The following is a 25,712-nucleotide window of genomic DNA, read 5'->3' on the forward strand; positions in this document are numbered from 1 at the left end:
ATGAATGTGTATGTAAGTAGACATGTCCGTGATGTCAGGCATGTATGTTGTTTTCGGCTGCATGTATGAGCACTGTGTACATGTGCATGTGTGTGTATTTGTCAAGGGTGCAACAGTGATGCTACATGGATGCATGTGACAGCGGTATGTGGAAGCCTGATTGGCAGATGTGACATGGATGCCCGTCTGAACAGTGCGACACTTGGCAGAGGTGTAGACATGCATGCAAGTGTGTTGGTGTGTGTACATGTGTGGTGCACTTCCTGTGTTGCATGTGATGTCTGGCTCCCCTTTGGCTGCTGATGCTGTTGTATGTGTAGGGATGGTGGTGGCAGTTGCAAAATGGCTGTGGTATGGCTCATGTGTGCCAGTTGCAATGACATGTGTTTTGGGGATTGTGATGACATGTCTGAGGTTTGCCAATGCCACTCATGTGCAACTGTCATGCGTGTATGTGTCCATTGTACAGTGCCCTGATGCCTGTGTTTTGTTTCTCCCTGTCTGCAGCGTCAACTGATGAAGAGGGCGGAGAAGGTGCTGTGGAGCACAGTGGCGGGGATCCGACCGCCAGCCGGAGACGCAAGGCCCGGCTCCCCTCCCGTGTTGTCATCTCGTCGGGGAGTGAGGAGTCCGGTGCCGCGTCCCAGGCCGCAGCTGCCGGGGGGAGGTCCAAGAGGCGGAGGTTGCAGTTGGACTCCTCGGCAGCAGAAGGAGCAGCTGGGACCCCACAGGGCCCAACAGGGGAAGATGGCACGGAGTCATCCAGGTTGGTGGGGGGTTTGGTGGAGGAGGGGGCCGCGCAAGCACCAGAGACGGGGTCTTGGAGGTCGGGATCCCACTGGTGCTAGTGGTGCAGTGCAGGACCAGGGACAGGAGGCAGCACAGGCGGCCGCGGAGGTGCCCGTGTGCAATCCTGTCCCCGATCCTGTCCCTGCATCATCTTGCACCAGCAGGGATGCCTACGTCCAGACCCGTTTTCAGGCAGGGGATGAGCTGACGTCAACTGGCCTTCCTCTGCCTGCGGACGTGGCCATCCAGGTCCGGGTTGAGCCTGTCCTGGCTGGTGTGGCGTTGCGTCAACGGGCCATGCGAGGTGACCTGCAGTCTTTTCATGGAGAGACTGCACGTCATCTCGAATGGCTCGTTGACCACGTCAGCCTGCTGGGACAGGTCACCCAGGCCGGATTCCTCCGTCTGAAGGGGCTTGCTCCGACCCCCTCCTCAACTGGACCCCCTACGCGCCAGTCGTCCTCTGTGCCATCTTCCCACCCATCAGTCACCTGGGTGCCCTGTGGAGCTGCCTCTGACGGTGTGGCCAGGCTGGTGGAGGAGGCATCCCTGCCACAGTCGGGAGTCGGAGGTCCAGCAGGGGTGGCCACATCAACAAGTGCACCCCAGCCGGCGGAGGATGTGCAGGCAGCAGGAGGCAGTGCACGGGCAGAGGCAGAGCAGCAGCAGCAGCAACATGTTGGGAGCCATGAAGGCTCGGGGCTTTCGACATCGGAGGGGCGGCCATCGGCCGGAGGGCAGGGGGACCCAGGACAGAGAGTGTCTTCCGTGTGGCAGCGGTTGGGCCACGCCATAGGTGCGGAGCGGCGGCGGGCGGAAGCGGCGCGGCTCACAATGGTCAGGGCAGAGAACTCCATGCGGAGGGCCCTGAGGCGGGCCGAGTGCCTCGAGGCAATCCGCAGGGGGTTGGAGGAGGACACAGCGTCGTCCCTGCGGACCCTCGGGGCAATGGAACTGGACCGCCTCCGGGACATCGAACAGGAGTTCGATGATGCCCTGGCCCGGGACACCACAGAGTGAGCCGCTGGACTAGCCCGCCGCCTTTGTATATAGTTATTTAGTTTTAGGTTTCCTTTCTTTCGAATTATGACTTGGAGTCGACGGACACTGCTCCACTTTTTGTATATAGTTGATTTTTAGGTAGGTTTTTTAGTAGGTTTCCTTTGTTCAGTTGGGCTCATGGACCCTTGGTAGTTTTTTATACGGACATGCATGTTTTTTCTTCTCATTCACATTGTAGTTAGTTTTCTTTCTTTTGCATTCTTAATTTTTTTTAATACAATTTTGTTAGCATACTTCACTGTGTGGTATCATCTCATTGGTTTCATGCATGTCATGTTGTGTGTTTTCCCATTATATTGCAACCATTGTGTGTGACGGACATGGGTTCATTAGCTTCATGAACATTGGGGGTGTAACATGTGATTTCCATTTCCATGTGGGTGAATGGGTTACTTGGTAGGGCTTTTTGGATGTGGAGGCTGTCCATTACGCACATGATTGGGGATTGTGAGCACCTGGTGGAGGCTGCCCCTGCACTGCTGGAGGGTGGGGGTGGTGGGAAACATGGGTGGGGGCCTGGTGTAGGGTGCCCATGGTGGTTGGAGGATGGGGGTGGTGGGAGACATGAGTGGGGGCCTGGTGGAGGCTGCCCCTGGTGGCTGGGGGGTGGTGGGAGACATGAGTGGGGGCCTGGTGGAGGCTGTCCCTGCACTGCTGGGGGGTGGGGGTGGTGGGAGACATGAGTGGGGGCCTGCTGGAGGCTGCCCCTGGTGGCTGGGGGGTGGGGGTGGTGGGAGACATGAGTGGGGGCCTGGTGGAGGCTGCCCCTGCACTGCTGGGGGGTGGGGGTGGTGGGACACATGAGTGGGGGCCTGGTGGAGGCTGCCCCTGGTGGCTGGGGGGTGGGGGTGGTGGTAGACATGAGTGGGGGCCTGCTGGAGGCTGCCCCTGCACTGCTGGGGGGTGGGGGTGGTGGGAGACATGAGTGGGGGCCTGCTGGAGGCTGCCCCTGGTGGCTGGGGGGTGGGGGTGGTGGGAGACATGAGTGGGGGCCTGGTGGAGGCTGCCCCTGCACTGCTGGGGTGTGGGGGTGGTGGGAGACATGGGTGGGGGCCTGCTGGAGGCTGCCCCTGCACTGCTGGGGGGTGGGGGTGGTGGGAGACATTAGTGGGGGCCTGCTGGAGGCTGCCCCTGCACTGCTGGGGGTGGGGGTGGTGGGACACATGGGTGGGGGCCTGCTGGAGGCTGCCCCTGCACTGCTGGGGGGTGGGGGTGGTGGGAGACATGAGTGGGGGCCTGGTGGAGGCTGCCCCTGGTGGCTGGGGGGTGGGGGTGGTGGGAGACATGAGTGGGGGCCTGGTGGAGGCTGCCCCTGCACTGCTGGGGGGTGGGGGTGGTGGGAGACATGAGTGGGGGCCTGCTGGAGGCTGCCCCTGGTGGCTGGGGTGTGGGGGTGGTGGGAGATATGAGTGGGGGCCTGCTGGAGGCTGCCCCTGGTGGCTGGGGGGTGGGGGTGGTGGGAGACATGAGTGGGTGCCTGGTGGAGGCTGCCCCTGCACTGCTGGGGGGTGGGGGTGGTGGGAGACATGGGTGGGGGCCTGCTGGAGGCTGCCCCTGCACTGCTGGGGGGTGGGGGTGGTGGGAGACATGAGTGGGGGCCTGGTGGAGGCTGCCCCTGCACTGCTGGGGGGTGGGGGCGGTGGGAGACATGGGTGGGGGCCTGGTGGAGGCTGCCCATGGTGGCTGGGGGGTGGGGGTGGTGGGAGACATGAGTGGGGGCCTGGTGGAGGCTGCCCCTGGTGGCTGGGGGGTGGGGGTGGTGGGAGACATGAGTGGGGGCCTGGTGGAGGCTGCCCCTGCACTGCTGGGGGGTGGGGTGGTGGGAGACATGAGTGGGGGCCTTCTGGAGGCTGCCCCTGGTGGCTGGGGGGTGGGGGTGGTGGGAGACATGAGTGGGGGCCTGGTGGAGGCTGCCCCTGCACTGCTGGGGGGTGGGGGTGGTGGGACACATGAGTGGGGGCCTGGTGGAGGCTGCCCCTGGTGGCTGGGGGGTGGGGGTGGTGGTAGACATGAGTGGGGGCCTGCTGGAGGCTGCCCCTGCACTGCTGGGGGGTGGGGGTGGTGGGAGACATGAGGGGGGGCCTGCTGGAGGCTGCCCCTGGTGGCTGGGGGGTGGGGGTGGTGGGAGACATGAGTGGGGGCCTGGTGGAGGCTGCCCCTGCACTGCTGGGGGGTGGGGGCGCTGGGAGACATGGGTGGAGGCCTGCTGGAGGCTGCCCCTGCACTGCTGGGGGGTGGGGGTGGTGGGAGACATGAGTGGGGGCCTGGTGGAGGCTGCCCCTGCACTGCTGGGGGGTGGGTGTGGTGGGAGACATGGGTGGGGGCCTGGTGGAGGCTGCCCATGGTGGCTGGGGCGTGGGGGTGGTGGGAGACATGAGTGGGGGCCTGCTGGAGGCTGCCCCTGGTGGCTGGGGGGTGGGGGTGGTGGGAGAAATGAGTGGGGGCCTGGTGGAGGCTGCCCCTGCACTGCTGGGGGGTGGTGGGAGACATGGGTGGGGGCCTGCTGGAGGCTGCCCCTGCACTGCTGGGGGGTGGGGGTGGTGGGAGACATGAGTGGGGGCCTGGTGGAGGCTGCCCCTGCACTGCTGGGGGGTGGGGGTGGTGGGAGACATGGGTGGGGGCCTGGTGGAGGCTGCCCATGGTGGCTGGGGGGTGGGGGTGGTGGGAGACATGAGTGGGGGCCTGGTGGAGGCTGCCCCTGGTGGCTGGGGGGTGGGGGTGGTGGGAGACATGAGTGGGGGTCTGGTGGAGGCTGCCCCTGCACTGCTGGGGGGTGGGGTGGTGGGAGACATGAGTGGGGGCCTGCTGGAGGCTGCCCCTGGTGGCTGGGGGGTGGGGGTGGTGGGAGACATGAGTGGGGGCCTGGTGGAGGCTGCCCCTGCACTGCTGGGGGGTGGGGGTGGTGGGAGACATGAGTGGGGGCCTGCTGGAGGCTGCCCCTGGTGGCTGGGGGGTGGGGGTGGTGGGAGACATGAGTGGGGGCCTGGTGGAGGCTGCCCCTGCACTGCTGGGGGGTGGGGGTGGTGGGACACATGAGTGGGGGCCTGGTGGAGGCTGCCCCTGGTGGCTGGGGGGTGGGGGTGGTGGTAGACATGAGTGGGGGCCTGCTGGAGGCTGCCCCTGCACTGCTGGGGGGTGGGGGTGGTGGGAGACATGAGTGGGGGCCTGCTGGAGGCTGCCCCTGGTGGCTGGGGGGTGGGGGTGGTGGGAGACATGAGTGGGGGCCTGGTGGAGGCTGCCCCTGCACTGCTGGGGGGTGGGGGTGGTGGGAGACATGAGTGGGGGCCTGCTGGAGGCTGCCCCTGCACTGCTGGGGGGTGGGGGTGGTGGGAGACATGAGTGGGGGCCTGGTGGAGGCTGCCCCTGCACTGCTGGGGGGTGGGGGTGGTGGGAGACATGGGTGGGGGCCTGCTGGAGGCTGCCCCTGCACTGCTGGGGGGTGGGGGTGGTGGGAGACATGAGTGGGGGCCTGGTGGAGGCTGCCCCTGGTGGCTGGGGGGTGTGGGCGGTGGGAGACATGAGTGGGGGCCTGGCGGAGGCTGCCCCTACACTGCTGGGGGGTGGGGGTGGTGGGAGACATGAGTGGGGGCCTGCTGGAGGCTGCCCCTGGTGGCTGGGGGGTGGGGGTGGTGGGAGACATGAGTGGGGGCCTGCTGGAGGCTGCCCCTGGTGGCTGGGGGGTGGGGGTGGTGGGAGACATGAGTGGGGGCCTGCTGGAGGCTGCCCCTGCACTGCTGGGGGTGGGGGTGGTGGGAGACATGGGTGGGGGCCTGCTGGAGGCTGCCCCTGCACTGCTGGGGGGTGGGGGTGGTGGGAGACATGAGTGGGGGCCTGGTGGAGGCTGCCCCTGCACTGCTGGGGGGTGGGGGTGGTGGGAGACATGGGTGGGGGGCTGCTGGAGGCTGCCCCTGCACTGCTGGGGGGTGGGGGTGGTGGGAGACATGAGTGGGGGCCTGGTGGAGGCTGCCCCTGCACTGCTGGGGGTGGGGGTGGTGGGAGACATGGGTGGGGGCCTGGTGGAGGCTGCCCCTGGTGGCTGGGGGGTGGGGGTGGTGGTAGACATGAGTGGGGGCCTGCTGGAGGCTGCCCCTGCACTGCTGGGGGGTGGGGGTGGTGGGAGACATGAGTGGGGGCATGCTGGAGGCTGCCCCTGGTGGCTGGGGGGTGGGGGTGGTGGGAGACATGAGTGGGGGCCTGGTGGAGGCTGCCCCTGCACTGCTGGGGGTGGGGGTGGTGGGAGACATGGGTGGGGGCCTGCTGGAGGCTGCCCCTGCACTGCTGGGGGGTGGGGGTGGTGGGAGACATGAGTGGGGGCCTGCTGGAGGCTGCCCCTGCACTGCTGGGGGGTGGGGGTGGTGGGAGACATGGGTGGGGGCCTGCTGGAGGCTGCCCCTGCACTGCTGGGGGGTGGGGGTGGTGGGAGACATGAGTGGGGGCCTGGTGGAGGCTGCCCCTGGTGGCTGGGGGGTGGGGGTGGTGGGAGACATGAGTGGGGGCCTGGTGGAGGCTCCCCCTGCACTGCTGGGGGGTGGGGGTGGTGGGAGACATGAGTGGGGGCCTGCTGGAGGCTGCCCCTGGTGGCTGGGGGGTGGGGGTGGTGGGAGACATGAGTGGGGGCCTGCTGGAGGCTGCCCCTGCACTGCTGGGGGGTGGGGGTGGTGGGAGACATGAGTGGGGGCCTGGTGGAGGCTGCCCCTGCACTGCTGGGGGGTGGGGGTGGTGGGAGACATGGGTGGGGGCCTGCTGGAGGCTGCCCCTGCACTGCTGGGGGGTGGGGGTGGTGGGAGACATGAGTGGGGGCCTGGTGGAGGCTGCCCCTGGTGGCTGGGGGGTGTGGGCGGTGGGAGACATGAGTGGGGGCCTGGCGGAGGCTGCCCCTACACTGCTGGGGGGTGGGGGTGGTGGGAGACATGAGTGGGGGCCTGCTGGAGGCTGCCCCTGGTGGCTGGGGGGTGGGGGTGGTGGGAGACATGAGTGGGGGCCTGCTGGAGGCTGCCCCTGGTGGCTGGGGGGTGGGGGTGGTGGGAGACATGAGTGGGGGCCTGCTGGAGGCTGCCCCTGCACTGCTGGGGGTGGGGGTGGTGGGAGACATGGGTGGGGGCCTGCTGGAGGCTGCCCCTGCACTGCTGGGGGGTGGGGGTGGTGGGAGACATGAGTGGGGGCCTGGTGGAGGCTGCCCCTGCACTGCTGGGGGGTGGGGGTGGTGGGAGACATGGGTGGGGGGCTGCTGGAGGCTGCCCCTGCACTGCTGGGGGGTGGGGGTGGTGGGAGACATGAGTGGGGGCCTGGTGGAGGCTGCCCCTGCACTGCTGGGGGTGGGGGTGGTGGGAGACATGGGTGGGGGCCTGGTGGAGGCTGCCCCTGGTGGCTGGGGGGTGGGGGTGGTGGTAGACATGAGTGGGGGCCTGCTGGAGGCTGCCCCTGCACTGCTGGGGGGTGGGGGTGGTGGGAGACATGAGTGGGGGCATGCTGGAGGCTGCCCCTGGTGGCTGGGGGGTGGGGGTGGTGGGAGACATGAGTGGGGGCCTGGTGGAGGCTGCCCCTGCACTGCTGGGGGTGGGGGTGGTGGGAGACATGGGTGGGGGCCTGCTGGAGGCTGCCCCTGCACTGCTGGGGGGTGGGGGTGGTGGGAGACATGAGTGGGGGCCTGCTGGAGGCTGCCCCTGCACTGCTGGGGGGTGGGGGTGGTGGGAGACATGGGTGGGGGCCTGCTGGAGGCTGCCCCTGCACTGCTGGGGGGTGGGGGTGGTGGGAGACATGAGTGGGGGCCTGGTGGAGGCTGCCCCTGGTGGCTGGGGGGTGGGGGTGGTGGGAGACATGAGTGGGGGCCTGGTGGAGGCTCCCCCTGCACTGCTGGGGGGTGGGGGTGGTGGGAGACATGAGTGGGGGCCTGCTGGAGGCTGCCCCTGGTGGCTGGGGGGTGGGGGTAGTGGGAGATATGAGTGGGGGCCTGCTGGAGGCTGCCCCTGGTGGCTGGGGGGTGGGGGTGGTGGGAGACATGAGTGGGGGCCTGGTGGAGGCTGCCCCTGCACTGCTGGGGGGTGGGGGTGGTGGGAGACATGGGTGGGGGCCTGCTGGAGGCTGCCCCTGCACTGCTGGGGGGTGGGGGTGGTGGGAGACATGAGTGGGGGCCTGGTGGAGGCTGCCCCTGCACTGCTGGGGGGTGGGGGCGGTGGGAGACATGGGTGGGGGCCTGGTGGAGGCTGCCCATGGTGGCTGGGGGGTGGGGGTGGTGGGAGACATGAGTGGGGGCCTGGTGGAGGCTGCCCCTGGTGGCTGGGGGGTGGGGGTGGTGGGAAACATGAGTGGGGGCCTGATGGAGGCTGCCCCTGCACTGCTGGGGGGTGGGGTGGTGGGGGACATGAGTGGGGGCCTTCTGGAGGCTGCCCCTGGTGGCTGGGGGGTGGGGGTGGTGGGAGACATGAGTGGGGGCCTGGTGGAGGCTGCCCCTGCACTGCTGGGGGGTGGGGGTGGTGGGACACATGAGTGGGGGCCTGGTGGAGGCTGCCCCTGGTGGCTGGGGGGTGGGGGTGGTGGGAGACATGAGTGGGGGCCTGGTGGAGGCTGCCCCTGGTGGCTGGGAGGTGGGGGTGGTGGGAGACATGAGTGGGGGCCTGGTGGAGGCTGCCCCTGCACTGCTGGGGGGTGGGGTGGTGGGAGACATGAGTGGGGGCCTGCTGGAGGCTGCCCCTGGTGGCTGGGGGGTGGGGGTGGTGGGAGACATGAGTGGGGGCCTGGTGGAGGCTGCCCCTGCACTGCTGGGGGGTGGGGGTGGTGGGAGACATGAGTGGGGGCCTGCTGGAGGCTGCCCCTGGTGGCTGGGGGGTGGGGGTGGTGGGAGACATGAGTGGGGGCCTGGTGGAGGCTGCCCCTGCACTGCTGGGGGGTGGGGCTGGTGGGACACATGAGTGGGGGCCTGATGGAGGCTGCCCCTGGTGGCTGGGGGGTGGGGTGGTGGTAGACATGAGTGGGGGCCTGCTGGAGGCTGCCCCTGCACTGCTGGGGGGTGGGGGTGGTGGGAGACATGAGTGGGGGTCTGCTGGAGGCTGCCCCTGGTGGCTGGGGGGTGGGGGTGGTGGGAGACATGAGTGGGGGCCTGGTGGAGGCTGCCCCTGCACTGCTGGAGGGTGGGGGTGGTGGGAGACATGGGTTGGGGCCTGCTGGAGGCTGCCCCTGCACTGCTGGGGGGTGGGGGTGGTGGGAGACATGAGTGGGGGCCTGGTGGAGGCTGCCCCTGCACTGCTGGGGGGTGGGGGTGGTGGGAGACATGGGTGGGGGCCTGCTGGAGGCTGCCCCTGGTGGCTGGGGGGTGGGGGTGGTGGGAGACATGAGTGGGGGCCTGGTGGAGGCTGCCCCTGGTGGCTGGGGGTGGGGGTAGTGGGAGACATGAGTGGGGGCCTGGTGGAGGCTGCCCCTGCACTGCTGGGGGGTGGGGGTGGTGGGAGACATGAGTGGGGCCTGGTGGAGGCTGCCCCTGGTGGCTGGGGGGTGGGGGTGGTGGGAGACATGAGTGGGGGCCTGGTGGAGGCTGCCCATGGTGGCTGGGGGGTGGGGGTGGTGGGAGACATGAGTGGGGGCCTGGTGGAGGCTGCCCATGGTGGCTGGGGGGTGGGGGTGGTGGGAGACATGAGTGGGGGCCTGGTGGAGGCTGCCCCTGGTGGCCTGGGGGGTGGGGGTGGTGGGAGACATGAGTGGGGGCCTGCTGGAGGCTGCCCCTGGTGGCTGGGGGGTGGGGGTGGTGGGAGACATGAGTGGGGGCCTGGTGGAGGCTGCCCCTGCACTGCTGGGGGTTGGGGGTGGTGGGACACATGAGTGGGGGCCTGGTGGAGGCTGCCCCTGGTGGCTGAGGGGTGGGGGTGGTGGTAGACATGAGTGGGGGCCTGCTGGAGGCTGCCCCTGCACTGCTGGGGGGCGGGGGGGGTGGGAGACATGAGTGGGGGCCTGCTGGAGGCTGCCCCTGGTGGCTGGGGGGTGGGGGTGGTGGGAGACATGAGTGGGGGCCTGGTGGAGGCTGCCCCTGCACTGCTGGGGGGTGGGGGTGGTGGGAGACATGGGTGGGGGCCTGCTGGAGGCTGCCCCTGCACTGCTGGGGGGTGGGGGTGGTGGGAGACATGAGTGGGGGCCTGGTGGAGGCTGCCCATGGTGGCTGGGGGGTGGGGGTGGTGGGAGACATGAGTGGGGGCCTGGTGGAGGCTGCCCATGGTGGCTGGGGGGTGGGGGTGGTGGGAGACATGGGTGGGGGCCTGGTGGAGGCTGCCCCTGCACTGCTGGGGGGTGGGGGTGGTGGGAGACATGCATTGTTGATCAGTAGTGCAAGGTGACATGTGGGTTGGCTGGGGGCATGCCCATGGTGGATGGGCTGCCTGCGGGACATGAGCAGGGGTGCAGGGTAGTCCCCCGTGGTGTGGGCTGCCTGCAGGGGCCGTGGAGGTTGTGGAGCGTACACCTGGGAGGACCCACAAGGCCAATTCACGTGTAGTACTCCCCAGAACCCCTGAAATACAGGTACCCTGCAGAATTCGTGTGTGGAACTTCCCGCGCACCCCTGAAATGCACGTACCCTGCAGAATTTGCGTGTGGAACTTCCCGCGCACCCCTTAAATACACGTACCCTGCTCGCACTGGGACTATCGCGTGTGGAACTTCCCGCGCACCCCTGAAATACACGTACCCTGATGGAATCGCGTGTGGCACTTCCCACGCACCCATGTAATACACGTACCCTGCTCGCACTGGCCCATTCGCGTGTGGAACTTCCCGCGCACCCCTGATATGCACGTACCCTGCAGAATTCGAGTGTGGAACTTCCTGCGCACCCCTGAAATACACTTACCCTGCTCGCACTGGGCCAATCGCGTGTGGAACTTCCCGCGCACCCCTGAAATACACGTACCCTGCTCGCACTGGGACTATCGCGTGTGGCACTTCCCGCGCACCCCTGAAATGCACGTACCCTGCAGAATTCGCGTGTGGAACTTCCCGCGCACCCCTGAAATACACGTACCCTGCTCGCACTGGGCCAATCGCGTGTGGAACTTCCCGCGCACCCCTGAAATACACGTACCCTGCTCGCACTGGGACTATCGCGTGTGTAACTTCCCGCGCACCCCTGAAATACACGTACCCTGATGGAATCGCGTGTGGAACTTCCCGCGCACCCATGTAATACACGGACCCTGCTCGCACTGGCCCATTCGCGTGTGGAACTTCCCGCGCACCCCTGAAATGCCCGTACCCTGCAGAATTCGCGTGTGGAACCTCCCGCGCACCCCTGAAATACACGTACCCTGCTCGCACGGGGCCAATCGCGTGTGGTACTTCCCGCGCACCCCTGAAATACACGTACCCTGCTCGCACTGGGACTATCGCGTGTGTAACTTCCCGCGCACCCCTGAAATACACGTACCCTGATGGAATCGCGTGTGGAACTTCCCGCGCACCCATGTAATACACGTACCCTGCTCGCACTGGCCCATTCGCGTGTGGAACTTCCCGCCCACCCCTGAAATACACGTACCCTGCTCGCACTGGGACTATCGCGTGTGGAACTTCCCGCACACCCCTGAAATACACGTACCCTGATGGAATCGCGTGTGGAACTTCCCGCGCACCCATGTAATACACGTACCCGGCTCGCACTGGCCCATTCGCGTGTGGAACTTCCCGCGCACCCCTGATATGCACGTACCCTGCAGAATTCGCGTGTGGAACTTCCCGCGCACCCCTGAAATACACTTACCCTACTCGCACTGGGCCAATCGCGTGTGGAACTTCCCGCGCACCCCTGAAATACACGTACCCTGCTCGCACTGGGACTATCGCGTTTGTAACTTCCCGCGCACCCCTGAAATACACGTACCCTGATGGAATCGCGTGTGGAACTTCCCGCGCACCCATGTAATACACGTACCCTGCTCGCACTGGCCCATTCGCGTGTGGAACTTCCCGCGCACCCCTGAAATCCACGTACCCGGCCAAATCGCGTGTGACACTTCCCGCGCACCCCGGTATACACGCACACGTATTTTTTGTCAGCTGGTCCGTGTTTGTGGGAACCCCTTTGCACGACATAGGGCCACAATATAGGACATTCATCATGGCAGTATATAGGTGCTATTTGTTGGCGCACCTTTTGGCGCACATTTCTTACAGCCGCAGAGACGTTACCGCCTGCTTTCTTGTGGCGGTCGTGTTTGTGTCTGTGCGCTGGTTTGAGCGTGCGCTTTTTTGCCCTATTCTATTCCATGAATACGTGTTGTAGGCGAGCGTGTGGGCGTTCCGCGCACTTGTGCCCTGTACTTCCCCCGTGACGCCCACGTTTTGGCAAGTTGTTCCCCATTCCGAGTGTTACGCCCGTGTTACGCCTACTTTTGTTGCGTGCGCCGCGCTATGTGCGATTTTCGCTCTGGCCTGTGCGATTTTCACTGTGACCTGGCGCACGCTGTTAGATGGCCTGTGCGCCAACGTGCGCCGCGCACTTTTTTATCGCACATCCGCTGGTTTTCTCGCGCACGGACTTCCATGAATCGATGTGCGCTGCTTTTCGTGCGATTTTTGCACTTTCACTGCGATTTTCGCTATTCCACTGCGATTCGCACGTTTTTGCCCACTTGCGCCGCGCTAATTATTCCATGAATCGGCCTGTAGGTCTTGATTAATTTGTTGTATAGATATATGTGAAACCTGGATGACCAAGACTTTAACAGGCACCCTTTATTTATTTTTGTAGAGCAGAAACAGTCAAAGAGAATACATTTTCTTAAGAAGATTGAACATTAGCCAAATCCCTGAATAAAAATACTTCAATCTATTTGCCTGTGTAAAGCCATTTATCTTCATTGCTGGTCCTGATTTTATTTTTGCACACAGCATATATTGCCATATTGAAAGAAAATTACACACTAGTGCTGTTTTCAGTATTTGATAAGTAATTTATTTGTTAGCTCTTTTCAATTGTCCATTCAATATCATCTATTCTCTTGCCTCCATTTCTTTTACCAGAGCTATGGAAATGTACATACATAGTCTAGTTTTTCAGTAAACATTATGGGCCTCATTACACGGATGGCGGAGAACCATGGCGCTATTAGCGCCCTGGTTCATGCCGGTAAAATACCGGCACCGCCCTGGCGGAAAGGGGAATTACCGCCCCATTCCAAGGTTGGCAGGGCGGTAATTCCCCCTTCCACCATTGCCCTTCCCCATTCCCATTTTTGGCCCATAGGGCTCAATGGGATTGGGGAAGGCGCTAATTACGGTACCGCAAATTGCGGTACCGTAATTAGCTCCCTGGGTCCCTTTGCGGGTTGGTTTTTAACACCTGCAAAAAGTAGACGTTAAATCCCCCAACCCGCAAAGGGACCTCGTAGTAAGGCGGTAAGGATTTACCGGTACCGGTATTTTACCGGTACCGGTAAACCCTTACCGCCATCCGTGTAATTGTAGTTCCCTGTATCTTAAAAGTATATCGATTATTATCAGTAGTTGCAAAACATAGTCAACATAGTTAGCGAACCATTGTATTCCAGTAATAATTGAATTTAAACAGTTGACAATAAAGGTTAATGATCCATTTCTTTGTTCTTTCAAGTTGTATTTCATTTTTTCATTTTGTCAGATCTTGCTATCATACTTTTTGGGATTGAAGCAGTAGTAATATGGTTTTGCTTGGTCTTCTAGGTTTTATATTAGTGCCTGCATTCGAGGTGTTTGAGAACCTATTTGATTTACACACTGAGGATTTGATGGATGTTTCAGTTGCTTGTTTTTGAGAATATAGCTCCCTCAAATTTTACTACCACCTGGGATGAAGTCCCCTGACCTGGGTGATATGGGCAGGACTCCTTGGTCACCCATCTTTAGTTCACATCCTAGGCAAGAGGACAATCATATTCGGCCAGTTAAAGTAACCTTTCCCTTAAAGGTGATAATCCCCAACTCTGACAAACTGAAATAACATGGACAAATACCCTCTTCCCACTCCCTGCCAAAGAAAAACATGTTTCGTAATCCTGAAGCAGAGGAGTTTATAAATGTTGCCATTTCTGAAAATTGAACACTGTTTACAGGGGAAAGCATATCGTGAAGGAAATAAACCTCATTGTCTCAGTTGGGAAACACCTGCTAAGACATTACAGGCAAATTACATTTTCCTCCAGCTGTCAGGAACAGGTGTTCCTTTCCACATCATGGATGGTCTCTATGAAGACTCATATGCCTTCATGGCCTATGCACTAAGAATTCTAGTTGTTGCCTTGTGTCTTTATGCCTTGACTCTTTCACGTCATCACGATACTGTCTTTCGGTTATGAGCTGCACTAATAGCAGGGAAGCTGCATCACAGCTGTCCGTACCTCTCTCTTACCTGATTTTCCTGTCACGCTCCTTCATTTCTGTTCTGTTTTTCCCCCTCACCTTCTCTCTGCCCTGATTGCCCCTGCTTCAGTCCTTTATTCAGGTCCTGGTTTCTACTGTTCCTGGATTTATCTGCTCATCCGTCACCTAAGGATTTGCCAGAATCCCATACACTGAAAACTGCTCTGGATATAGGGATTTTTCCTCTCAAGGTTTTCCCCTATTATTGTTTGTTCCACCTGATGCCCTGTGGGAATCACCTGTCTTCCTGGTGTGATAGACCTCACCTTTTCTACTCTCATGACAAACAAGGCGACAGGTAAGAAACAAAGACAAAGTCGCTAAATCTGACACCAGCACTGGCTCAGCAAGTCCACCAACACATTAGTTGCACGTTACATTTTCGTCATCATCTGCTCATATATCACGCTAAATCTGAAAGCACTCACTTGGCAAGCCAGCAAATACTTCAGTGGCACACCACACTCTCCTGTAATACTTGCTCAATGCATCTAAAAATGCTTCCACTCCACTTTCCTTCAAGTAAAGCATGCAGGATGCCTGGCACATGCTTAGTGATCCAGTGATAGAAACTAAGTAGTGGAACTATGTTGCCTGCAGGCCTGTCCCCGCTCCCCACAAACCCCATCACCAAACCCCCTCCCACATGCCATACAAACCCCTAAACAAATGCACCTGCTCTTTAAGGAAATGTTCATCGCAGTGCACTGAAGTGCAAGTTTCAACTTCTTACTACATTTTAATTTTAAACCAAAACCATTCCAGAATGGTATCGTTTTAAAATAAAAGTAATGGAACAGTAAAACTTTATTTAAGAAAGTAGAGGGACACCGCTCCCAACTGCTCCCGCCCACTTTTTTTGAAACTCTCTTTATTGCAATTTCACATGGAAAGCAACAAGTCACCATAAAACCATATCCATACCCAAACCCCCCCCCCCCCCCCTCCCGTCCCTCGTTTCCCTTAAGATTTTTTTAGGCACAACAGGTAATTTATTGGCAATCTCTTTTAGACAATGTATTTCGGCACAACGACAGTCCATACTTCCAGTGTACTGGCACCACACATTTCCACAATTGGCTTTGCATTGCCCAGGGATATGATGCCCTATTGATGCACAGTTTAATTTCTTACACACATTCTCACACTTCTGCTTTCTCCTGCCTACAGAGGATCTCCTGGATGCTGGGGCTCTTCATGTGCCTCATGGGGGCTGCCACAGAACTGCTGGGGTAAGCCTGGTGCTTTTACAACTAGCGCACTTCTCTTCTTAAAGGATAGTTCCGGGACTTTTTTTTTATTGTCCCTACGGTTCGGCCATGTGTTTTTAAGCATAAATCGGTAGATCGTAGAAAACTTTCCTATGGACCTTACCCGACTTTTCGTCCATTAACGCACTCGAAATCAGCCGCCATTTTCTGATAATCCTATCATTTCCCCCCATCGCCCTGGCTCACCTGCTTTTGCGGCACTAAATCAAATCCCCCGCCCCTGAGCCTGACATCAGCAGACGCGTACCGCCCATTTCCCAACGCCAAAGCACGTTTCGTGTCAACAATTGCTGCGCCTCAGCTAATGAAGTGTCGCCATGGAAATGGCAGGACGCCTCTTTCCTCAATAGGTATAAACACACCGTTTCACAACACACAGCAGCAGATTTTCGATTCCATTACTCTCTCTGTGTTACTTTGAGTATTCTGTGACTCGTTTCTGTGCTCTGGTCAGCTACCTTCGCCGCTTCTAGGCCTTGTGAACACCTGTACCATCTCTGTAAATTATTTTACTTTCTTTACCACACAATGGCTACAATAATGCCGTATATGTACGAGCCCGAGTACACCGAGGAAGAACTACTGGAAAGGCAAGCACGCGAAAACGATGGGGATTCGGACGGCAGTTGGGAGGACCAGTCAACGGATGAAGAGCCTGGACCATGTCGCATGGACGGCGTCTCCACCTAGTGCACATGCAATCGGTGCGAGCTAATGCCAACTGAGGAGGAGAACTGCTGCTGCCGTGAAAATTCCGGGTGCTTGGCCTACATTTCGGAAGGCGAGCCAAGTCCGCAATGCATCACCGAGCTGCCAGAGTTCAGGGAAGCCTGCCTCTCACGGACGGTGTTGAGGATGATGATGGTGCTTATGCACGAACTTCGCGGCACTGTTCGTCCGCGTAATCCGAGGAACGAGTAAGTATACTCTAGTTGTGATGTCAGTGATGCCACTACTATTTCATGGTCGTCTCCCACATATAAAATTACATCTACATATCATTCGAACGCATGTAAATTGGTTCCATATTGTGCATTTTCTAGATAGAATTTTTTTCAAAGCAGAATGACATTTTTTACCTGAATCGACAGTGATAAGAAAGTTCTGTCATTTTAATACAGTTTGCATCTTTCATTTTCACAGGTGGTACAGGCTGGTGGCCTATCGTTGCTTCACTTGGTGGCTTCACGGGAGGCTCGGACACCGCGTTCAGAGAGTAATACCTGCCTGTGCGGTACTTGCCATTAGACAACATTTCCCCAGCGACAGTGGACAATACCGCGGATTTTCCCTGGATGTGCTGCAACCGGAACTTTACAATGTGTAATGTTTATTATTTATGTTCAATTGAAATTAAGATCTAAAATAAAACCCAACATATATTTTAACAATGGTTGTTTTGATTTTTTAAATGAATCTAGTGTGTCTCCATTGAATAGTCTTCCTGTGCCTTGTCTTGTCACACCACATGTCTCCGGCCAGCATCCTCCCTCACGCTGGCCGCCCACCTTCAATCCACATAACCGTTGAACCCATATGCAGCAGACATACATATGTTATTTTGCGGGTTGGCATCAAGCCTCCCGGCCTTGCCTCCTCCCCCAAAAATACTTACCACACCACTTTGTTCAAGCGTTGGCAATAAAAGGCCGTTGGATTTTATTGATACAAAACATGGTTATAGGTAAATAATCAATATGGTTGATAATAATAAATCATCCTTTTGGGCACCGGGTACAGAGATGACCCCCTCTGGCCCGTGCCGCCTTGCCACCACAGGCCAGCCTGCTGCTGACTAACTGCCTAGGCATCCAGGGTCTCCAGGGTGAACTGCACCCATATATTCTCCTGGGAGGGTGAGGTATTTATAAACTCACCCCCCTGCCTTCCATGTACTAGATCCTGCAGCCTGCCTCTTACATGCAGTTAGATGGCCTCTCCTTGGTGAGGCCCTGCGGCAAACGAGTCTTGTCTGCACGACCACCGCCCCAATCCACCCCCCCGCCCTATCAAAGGCAGTTCGCACCGGGGTACTTGCGCTGGCAAGTGGAGCTGTCAGGGAGCGATAAAGGCCAAGGAGGTGCCAAAGACCATGTACACTTCAAAGTGGTCTATAGAGCATGGGTTGTTGTTCCCATGTCTACCTCCAGACCCCGTGTCTCCTGCCAAGCATCCCCCCTCACGCTGGACGGCCCCCTGCAATCCACATAAGTGTGTCTCCATTCACGAGTCTTCCTGTGTCTTGTCTGCACGACCACCGCCCCAATCCACCCCCCCGCCCTATCAAAGGCAGTTCGCACCGGGGTACTTGCGCTGGCAAGTGGAGCTGTCAGGGAGCGATAAAGGCCAAGGAGGTGCCAAAGACCATGTACACTTCAAAGTGGTCTATAGAGCATGGATTGTTGTTCCCATGTCTACCTCCAGACCCCGTGTCTCCTGCCAAGCATCCCCCCTCACGCTGGACGGCCCCCTGCAATCCACATAAGTGTGTCTCCATTCACGAGTCTTCCTGTGTCTTGTCTGCACGACCACCGCCCCAATCCACCCCCCCGCCCTATCAAAGGCAGTTCGCACCGGGGTACTTGCGCTGGCAAGTGGAGCTGTCAGGGAGCGATAAAGGCCAAGGAGGTGCCAAAGACCATGTACACTTCAAAGTGGTCTATAGAGCATGGGTTGTTGTTCCCATGTCTACCTCCAGACCCTGTGTCTCCTGCCAAGCATCCCCCCTCACGCTGGATGGCCCCCTGCAATCCACATAAGTGTGTCTCCATTCACGAGTCTTCCTGTGTCTTGTCTGCACGACCACCGCCCCAATCCACCCCCCCCGCCCTATCAAAGGCAGTTCGCACCGGGGTACTGTGCTGGCAAGTGGAGCTGTCAGGGAGCGATAAAGGCCAAGAGGTGCCAAAGACCATGTACACTTCAAAGTGGTCTATATAGCATGGGTTGTTGTTCCCATGTCTACCTCCAGACCCCGTGTCTCCTGCCAAGCATCCCCCCTCACGCTGGACGGCCCCCTGCAAACCGCATAATGCCACGACATATACACGTCATTCATTCACAAACACACCCCTGTTTCGAATTCTTTATAACCCACTTCATATTTCTAATGAGAACTTCTTTGCGCTTTGCTAGTCAACCCGTGAAGGTGCTGGTTATCTGCTCTTCGTCTCTGTGAACTTCCATGACCACTTCGAGGAAACTCGTCAGTTTGCAACCTGTGAACTGCTCCCTGTTCTACGACAAGAAACTACTCTGATCCCTGCATCTAACTGTTTGTTCGTCAAGGTAAGGCCATGTACCATAATCATTTTGCGTCCAATTTCTTTTCGTTCAAGACAGTACATGCAAGGAACTAGTCACATGTTCAGAGTTTAGTGAAATTATTTTTCTATTTTTTTAAAGTTATTCAAATACTTATCCGCATGTGAATAACGTGTATAGTTCCAAGAACCAAAAAGAACCTTGCATTGAACCTTTTATGTGTCATTTAATTTTTTAACACATTGGTATTCATAGAGAATTGTTGATCTTTACTTTTCAGAACTTTCCACAATGCCTGCCTGTTCCATTGGCGGTTGCCCTTCGAAGACTCATAGTAAATCTGAAGGTACTATAATGCATGTTTTCCCTAAGACAATAGATCAGATAAGAGAATGGGTCCGATATTGCGGATATCCACCGTCTGAGCTTGAAAGTAGAGTCCTAGAAGTCTTTGCGGACAAGAGGGGTGATCGATACCGCATATGCAGCAGGCACTTTACCTCTGACATGTACTCCACATCATTGCTAATAAAGAAGAACACACCGCGAGCGAAGCTTTAATTGCTCTCAACCGCTATTCCCACTCTATTCGTCCACATCCCTCCACTGGTGAGTCAAGTTTACGTATTTATCTCTCGGCCTTGCGGTAGTGTGTAGCATTAGCTAACAATAATTTCCCCATTTATGTATCCACTCAATATGAAGGCGGAAGATTCTCCATCCATGTCGTTATTGCAGTCATCAGCCACTTCAAGCGCCTATCGGGTAATCTTACTTAGCTATTCTGCCACTGACTTGTTTTAGGCATGTAAATCAATAGTTTTAATTTATCGTGTGATTATTTTACCTAATGGTACACCCTTGTACTCGTCCTCTAGTCTTTGTTTTCAGTTATAATTATTGTTATCCAAAATAATGCAAGTACTGTCTTTCAGGGAGATGCTGAGGAGTCCAACGCATTGACGACAACCGTTGATGTCACTCAGATGCTCGAGGTATGTTTCCGGACAGTTCCATCGATGGAGATCATCAGATCTTGCATTCTTGTAGCGTGATTGTTACACACAATGTTTCTTTCGTTTTTAGCCATTGATATGTCCTTCTGTCGTCGCCCTCCTATGTGTCTTCTTTTTTCAATATTGTGTTCATTACTAATGAAAGTCCTATGTTTCAGGGAGTCGATGGAGCATTAGTCCAAGAAGAAGGGGGAGCATGCAGTTACGGGTCGGCGCAACAGCTTGCAGAAGTGTGCACCGCAGTTACATCGTCCCTTGATGTTCTTATGCATTTCGAGGTATGGATACTGACAGTTCGATCAAGCGAAATCATATGACGTGATTACATCCGCTATACTTCCTTCTTTATTAACGCAAGTACTATGTTTCAGGGAGATGACGGAGCTTCTTCTACAAGAACATCACCCCTAGTAGTTGATGCAGATCTCTGGGTGGTGACACTTCCAACGATCGAGCAAATCGAATCATATTTAGATATCCATTATTTAACTGATCATTTGTGCAGGTCTATTTAGATGAGCCGTTGACGCCTGCACAAAGTGTATGTTCTTTTTAACAAAATAGAAAACCATACTAATGCAATTACTGTGTTTCAGGGAGTTACTGAAGCATCATCTTCAATAATATCATCAATGGAAGTCTATGAGGAGCCCGAGGTATGGATCTTGACAGTTCCATCTAACTAGATCAACAATGCGTGAATAATTGTCGTTTGAATGTTCTACACAAAGCGTTCATTCGTGTTTTGCTATTGAGATGTACGTGGGTATTGGTCCCCAAGTACATTTTGTGTTTTCAATATTATTATACATACTAATGAAAGTTCTATGTTTCAGGGAGTCGATGGAGCGTCAGTGCGTGATGGATGTGCTTATCATGAAAATATAGTCGTTGCAGCGCAAGAGGAAGTGGAGACATGCACACACGAGTCGGAGCAACAGCGTCCCGATGTTGAAGTTCGAGGCAAGAAAGTTTCAAAGAAAAGAAAGCAAAAGAAGGTTAGTGTCCTGGTCACTATATTATGTTGTTTTTCACTGTTAATAGTTCAATACTGTAAGTTGTGTTTAAACTGAACATCCCTTTTCCAATCTGTCCTCTAGTTGCGAGTGGGTGTACGAACTAGATCTACACAGACAGTGAAGCGAACGAGAGATGTTGCTTGTCAAACCTTTTGGCAGGGACTTGAGACTGGAGATGCATCGTGTCAATGGGAAGAATATGAAGTGATTGACAACAGAGCTATACCACATCCAGCCATTGATAGTGAATGTCCTCCTGGTAGTTCGGATGCAGTCGGAGATCAATTCACAGAATCCACACCCGCAAAAACTAAGACCGCGAGAAAGTTGAAGAAATTGTTTTATTCACCCATCGCCGGAGAAGGAACAGATGTTGCAATGGAAGAGAATGAAGTGGACGACAATGAAACACCATCAATATCACTGAACATAGCGGAAGACGATATCAGAGATTCTACCTTTCATGTGAGTGACATGTCCTCAACGTTACAGGCCGAACCAGCTGGGATGCAGAGTGACAGTATAAGGAAAGAGGCCAAATTCATTGTATTCGATAGTTGTTTGATTGATATTATTATTCGGATGAAATGTGGGCATTCGGTTGGTGGGAAAGTATGTGGGGAGCCATTGATTAATGTGACTCGTGCAATTCGAGGCACTAACCTTAAAATACATGCCACCTGTACAAAATATCATCCTTTCTCATGGTCTGCACAACCCATGCTGGGGCAACTGCCAGCAGGCAATCTACTTTGTGCAGCGGCTGCACTTTTTAGTGGTTCAAGTTTTAAAAAGTTAGAGTCTTTCTTTCAGTTTGTGGGAATCCATTTCATTGCGAAAACTGAGTTCTACAAATACCAAACCGATTATCTATTTCCAGCCATTAGCGAAGCTTGGAGAATGGAAAAAATGTCTATTGATAGTACATTCGCGGGCAAACGGTTCAGGCTAGCCGGTGATGGACAGTGCAACAGCCCAGGATTTTCAGCCAAGTACTGCACCTACCACTTTCAGGACATGGAAAGTAAGAAAATTGTGAGTTCGGTGGTCGTGCAGGTGTCACAAAGCACATCCTCAGTGGCCATGGAGAAAGTTGGCTTTGTAGCATCATTGCAAGAACTACAATCGCGGGGAATGGTGATCGACCTGATAGCCACGGACAGACACGTTTCAATTGCCAAGACAATGAGAGAAGAGTACAAAAATATAAATCACCAATTTGACGTTTGGCATCTTGCAAAAACAATCAATAAAAAAATGTCGGCTGCAGGTAAAAAAAAGATATGCAAGGTATTTCACAGTGGTCCAAGTCAATCAGCAACCATCTTTGGTGGAGCTCAAAAACATGTGGAGGGTCGTTGGAAATTCTACTGGAAAAATGGCGGTCAGTAATGCTACATTGTAGCAACGTTCACCGCTGGACCACAAACCAACATTTCCACAATTGTGAACATGGCCATTTGTCCACAGAGGAGGCACGGAAGAAGAAGTGGTTGATTCCTTCATCACCCACTCACAAAGCCATTGAAAAGATTGTATTTGATAAAACTATAACAAGAGATTTGAGGGGACTCACGGAATTCTGCCACACAGGAGATTTGGAGGTGTTCCACAATATGTGCCTAAAGTACAGGCCAAAACGATTGCATTTTGGCATGGAGGGCATGATAAATCGGACTCTTCTAGCGGTCTTGGCACATAACCATAATGTTGGCCGTCAACAAAGTAGGACGACCGGAACTTTAGGGACGCTTCGCTACAATAAGGCCTTCACTAAAGTAAACAATGGGTTATCAAACCAGTGTTTGAGGATATGCAATATGACTTTATTGAGAGACTTATTGTTGATGTCCTAGATAGGCACATACATGGAGTTGTGAACGAACCTGTGCAGGGGACAACTGCATTGCCACCCAACATTGCCTTTGTTCCATGTCCACCTAAAGAAGAGCTCATTGAGAAATACACATCACGGTTTAAATGATTGTAATTTGATTGTCTGTTCTCTCGAGTCTCCTCATGTCGCAGGCCCATTGAATATGTGTAGCTATGTATTGTGTAAATAAAAGTGATTGCTCTGTGAGTCCTGTGAGATGGCTTTACACTGAATGTAGCTAACTAGGAATGTGTGCTCGTTCAAAGTGAAGGTCAGCTGCTTTGATTTTTTTCTCGGGTGCCGGAATGGCCCACGACTCAGTATAAGGTCCTATTGTTATTTGACCTTGACAGGCCGGGACCATCCCGAAAGACTTCTTTTTGGGGGTGTGGGGCAATAACGTAAGAAACGATAATGAATATAATTTCAGAAACGAAAGCCATTTAATGTTCGTTCATTAGAAGAAATAACGTCGGCATAGAAGGAGTGGTATTTCGGGGCTGCCCTATGCACAGACACAATGGAAAATGCAAATATAATGTAAGTAACTCTTTAGATGAGTTTATACCGCAATTTAATTACTATACAGTAGCTTTAAAGACGGGTTAAGTTGTTCTTGTTCGTTCTATGTGGCATATTGTTTTGTACCGCACACTATCTTGAGGAGAACCATCTCCTTTTACGGAAGCACCTCAAAACCTTCCTCTTTGCTTCTGCTTTCTCTCTCCCTCTCCCCTGCTACAACTGGTCAACTGTCTGCGACCTCGGTCCTGGGCCCTTCCACTCTCCACCTGCACTGCCTCCCTGTCAACCCCTGCACTGGGGGACTGTCTCAGTATCCTACAGCCCCCCCATTGACGTATAATACCCAGTTGCACTGTCCTAGCTATGAAATAATTTCCCGACCTAATATATAAAATGAATAATTTTAATAAAGATCTGATGGTGAGACTAATTTCATTTTTTATGTTTTTAAAACAGGTACATCCTTCATTATTGTATGTGTCACGAGTACCAGACACCGGCGGATGGCTTTTATAACCGCCAGTTGCTTCTCCGCGTGAACAACGTTACCACCCTGACCATTTTATGGGACGATCGCCAAGTACAAGTATGCCCTTACGCGGTACTAACGGCTAGATGCAACATACAGACCGTTGTGGTGGCCTAGTGCCTCGTTGTTGGAACAGCCATGCGATTATCAGTGCGACCGAAGAGCTTATTTTATCGTAAACCAACACCCTGTGTACTGCACACGAACATCGCTTGCCTCAAGACGAACTATTTTGGATCTAGAGCAAAGAAAAATGCAAATCGCAGAATATTCTCTAAACATTTCATGTCCAATAAATGTACTTTGCCAAATGGACAATCTTGCCGTTTGCTTTTAAACCACAGTTTCATATTCCGAATTGTGGCGCTGCATTGTGAGATGATCTAAGACCCTGTGTACAGCAAAGGAACATCGCGTGCCTCAAAACAAACTTTTTGGAACGTGAGCAAATAAAAATGCAAATCGCTGAATATTCTCTAAACATTTGATGTCAAATAAATGTACTTTACCAAATTTACAATCTTGCGGTTTGATTTAAAAGTACAGTTTCATATTCCGAATTGTGGCGTGCTGTGTTGTGAGCTAATCTGTGTTGGTTTCCGGGTTCTGTGTGGAGTCGCGTAGAAGACGCCTGGGCGCGTTTGCCTACGCAGCACAGTCACGTCACGGATAGAGGCGGGGAATATGAATGTTTTGATAAAGTCTGTTTCAGGGGCGGGGGATTTGATTTAGTGCCGCAAAAGCAGGTGAGCCAGGGCGATGGGGGGAAATGATAGGATTATCAGAAAATGGCGGCTGATTTCGAGTGCGTTAATGGACGAAAAGTCGGGTAAGGTCCATAAGAAAGTTTTCTACGATCTACCGATTTATGCTTAAAAACACATGGCCGAACCGTAGGGACAATAAAAAAAAAGTCCCGGAACTATCCTTTAACTGCATTTCAAGACTTTCATTTATTTTCTGTTACCCTGCCTCACTGTGCTTACTGTATTCCAACATGGCTGCTCACTTTTCTCCCCACTAGAACTGCAGTCTTGTGAGTTGGCCCTGCTCCACCTCCCATTGGTTGCAATTGGCTTTTATAAGCCAATAAGGGCAACCGGGAGACAGGAGCCAGCCATCCACCTAAGGCCCACAACAAAGGCCTTGTCTGCCCTGTCTGCCACAGAAACACCCCCTGTATGGTCACCTGTGTGTTGTGTGAGCCCCCCCGCCCCCCTGTATGGTAGCCTGTGTGTCGCGTCAGCCCCCCACACCCGTGTATGGTCACCTGTGTGTCGTGTCAGCCCCCCAGCTCCCTGTATGGTCACCCTGTGTTGTGCGAGCCCCCTACCCCCTGTATAGTCACCCTGTGTTGTGTGAGGCCCCTGCCCATTGTTGTGTGAGGCCCCCACCCCCCTATATGGGTGCCTTTGTTTTGTGCAAGCCCCCTAACCCCCTGTATGGTCGCCCTGTGTTGTGCGAGCTCCCCCACCTGTATGCATCTGTTTGACTGTATGTTCCTGATGTAGCTCCCCTTAAAATCAGGTGAGATTGCCCTATTATATACTCCTTGTACCTACTATGACACTATGTACATGATGTAGTTCCCGGTAACATGAGGCGAGTTTTCCCAAGTATACATTCCTTTGTACCTATTATGACACTATGTACCTGATGTAGTTCCCCGTAACATGAGGTGAGCTTACCCAAGTATGTATTCCTTTGTACTTACTATGACACTATATACCTGATGTAGCTCCCCGTAACATGAGGTGAGATTGCCCTAGTATTTATTCTGCCATACTTATTATGACCATATGTACCTGATGCAGTTCCCCGTAACATGAGATGAGCTTACCCAAGTATATATTCCTTTGTACCTTTTTGACACTATGTACCTGATGTAGCTCCCCGTAACATGAGGTGAGACTACCCTAGTATATACTCTCCCATACCGATTATGACCATACGTACCTTATGTAGTTCCCCATAACATGAGGCGAG

Source organism: Ambystoma mexicanum, chromosome 4p (assembly GCF_040938575.1).
Source record: "Ambystoma mexicanum isolate Mex_15411 chromosome 4p, UKY_AmexF1_1, whole genome shotgun sequence".
Taxonomy (NCBI): Eukaryota; Metazoa; Chordata; class Amphibia; order Caudata; family Ambystomatidae; genus Ambystoma; species Ambystoma mexicanum.